This window comes from Aplysia californica, unplaced genomic scaffold (genome assembly GCF_000002075.1).
Source record: "Aplysia californica isolate F4 #8 unplaced genomic scaffold, AplCal3.0 scaffold00158, whole genome shotgun sequence".
NCBI lineage: Eukaryota > Metazoa > Mollusca > Gastropoda > Aplysiida > Aplysiidae > Aplysia > Aplysia californica.
In genome coordinates this window covers 519,544-522,380 of record NW_004797428.1, presented here as the reverse complement: position 1 = coordinate 522,380, position 2,837 = coordinate 519,544, and the positions used below count along the sequence as shown (strand labels likewise).

Sequence of the window (2,837 nt, the reverse complement as noted above, 5' to 3'; positions counted from 1 at the left end):
CGTAGCCTACAAACAAAAACAATGTGAAAGACTCCCATTAAGACAGCACGCACACCCATAGAGTCTATACTATAACTACATATAATAATGATGATAAGACTCTGATGACCCTCATGAGGTCACAAGTGCGCTCGTGCACCCTCAAAACACACCTGCTCACACACCACTTAACTCACACATTTTGCCGCCTCGCTAGCTACACACGTGTGCTACCTGGCAGTCGAACGTGCCGTGAGCAAGGAATGCAAGCTTACCTGCACCACCACCCTCGCAAAGAGGAAAGAAGAGTAGAGATCATCATAAAAGAAAAAGAAAGAAGGTAGAAAAAACCCTCCCAAACTTTTGGCACACAGCATCAGTAGCACTGGCACTAGCCTTGTGCACATCATGAGAGTGTTGCCAATAATGTTATGATCTCGGACAAACTACACGATTCTAGAGGAGCTTTTCGGATGTGTGTCTTGGAGTGTGTTTGTGTCTGTGTGTAAGTCTAGACGCATAGAGTGTATAAGAAAGTTTAGGTCCAAGTGCAAACAATGTGCATACTGTTGTGTTCATGATTTCGTAACTACTATGAAAGCTTCAAGAACGAGTTCTCAATGGTGAATAGGTGGGCCGCTCATGGATATCGTCATCTTTTCGGGTGTTTGAAGGATATGAGTTTCTCCTTGTAAAGACAGCAAATACTTCTATCAATGTAGCCTATAATCTCAGGCTGTGTCGATTACGAACGCTGCGTAATAGTTTTCCGTTACAAAACTTCCCTTACATTTTTCTCTTACTTTGCAAGGTCATGACAAAGATATAATTTATTCAGATTTGAGATATCTACTCAAAATGCTTTGTCTGTTTCTTACTTTCTCTGAATAGCTCAGAGCTCCAAGGAAACCGACCAATTTGGGCAAATGTGTTTATTTTTACTGTTTAGTCATGTGGCCTGACTGCTAGTTATTAGCTCGTGGCAATAATAATAATATAATAATAATGATGATAATAATAATAATTTTGTGCTCGTTCTTTCTTGTTAATTAAACAAATGGCATAACATCGTTATTAGTGCAGATTTATTTTCCGTTGTTTTTCTTCATTTGGAACTTAACCAGGCACGCAACAACAGTACGTGCAACAATGAAGTATTCCAACTCATGTTTTCCTTTTGCTTATTAGTTTAGTTTTAGTCAGAGTGAGTTTTAAGGCACTTGCAACACAAAAAGATAATATAAGTGCCGAAGATTCGAGGTGTTACAAGAGAGTAACAAACACAAAAATGGAGAAGATATAAGGACGAAAGATGTTTGATAGGAAAGAAGGAGCAAATCACACCCCAGCACCCCCAACCTCCCGCCCTTTTGTGTATAATGTTTGGAAATGTACCACAACGTTGCCTTTTGTTTGTCTGTTGCTGACCGGGCTCTGTGTGTCCCACACAACATCTCTGAAGAGTTAACTAGTTGTGGTGTGCGGGTGCTCTGGTGTGGTTTGCTCGTTTTTATCAATCAAATGTCCATCGTTCTTATCACTCGTCCTCTTTTTTGTGCCTTTTACTCTCTTGTATCACCTCTGAACTTCGGCAGTTATACGACTTAATTGTGTTGCAAGTGCTGTAATGCGTTTACTAAAACAAACCAGTTCCTCTGTGTGAGGCATCAGCATCAAGTCACTACCTCAGAATTACAACAAAGTTCTATCTGACATTTTTGGCTGCTTTGAGTTATAAAGACCATGACATAAAACCACCAACCAAATGTTCTATTTGCTCTATCAAAATCGTAAGATTATTTGCAGTCGTTATCAAGATATTCAAAAAATTGCATTCGAAAAAGCTTGACATGATGTGAAACTCGAATATCTTTGACGTCAAATTGCTCAAAACTAAGTACTGAGCAGATGATAAAAAGCACTGAGCAGATGATAATAATAAATGAAATTTTATAGCGCTCAACACGGATTAAAGTACACAGAGCGCTTTACAATACAGTACAACGTACAACAGTAACATAAAACTGTGTGTTCTGACTAAAGAAAATTACTCCAAATATTCATCTTCTTGATTTAAAAACAGAAACGACTTCAGCTGACATAATTTGAATGAATCAAAAGATTTGATCTCTCTTAAAGCTTTCCAGATCTTGGTGCCTTAGCATTCAAATGCCCTTTCACCCATTGTTTTAAGTTTCATGGATGGTAAAATAAATTTCTTTTTGTCAGCTGATGACCTTAAACTGCCAGTTGAAATGTACAGTCTTAACAGATTTGATAAATATGATGGTGCATTATCATTCAGACATTTGTATTTTTAAGGCAGCGAAGTAGGGAACAAAACGTCTTTCTTTGTCTCTCTCAGACATTGTGTACCTGGAAGTAACAAGTGAGGAGGATCGAGCGGGAGTTTGAGGCGGGGAGTAAACAGAACAGAGGCCATCACGAGAAGACAAGAGTGAGTGTTTGTCGACTTTATTATTGTCTTTTGTTTTGGTGAGTGTTGTGTGGCGCTCGCAACTGCATAAGGTCATTTATGAACACGCCCTCCGAGATTTTTCGCCCTTGTCTGAGAAGTCTAGGTGTAGATCTTTCATATAAGAAGATCAGGGGTGTGGCTGAAAGAAAGCAGTGAGAAGGAGCCGAGTAGAAACAGTAGAAAGGCTGCAGAAAAAAATCAGGAGCCCAGAGGAGGGGGCAAAGGAAGTGAGGGGAGAGGGTCAGAAAGTGGAGACGAAAGCAGGTGACAGAATATGGCTAGAGAGCATGACAGGAGTTGAAAGCAGACAATTTTAGAGAAGAAAATTTCTCCGTCGCTACCCGGATTCGAACCCCGGACCTTTGAATGAGAGGCGAAC

General features: G+C 39.9%; 1 protein-coding gene across 1 annotated transcript in view; it reads left to right on the top strand.

The window, feature by feature from the left end:
* Positions 1–370: 370 nt before the first annotated feature.
* The window catches only part of LOC101845321 (ankyrin repeat and SOCS box protein 18), a gene marked incomplete at its 3' end in the record, with an annotated part of 25,053 nt that continues 22,586 nt past the window's right edge, over positions 371–2,837 (top strand). Inside the window, 2 exon segments of the mRNA XM_013082086.2 lie at positions 371–484; positions 2,345–2,437.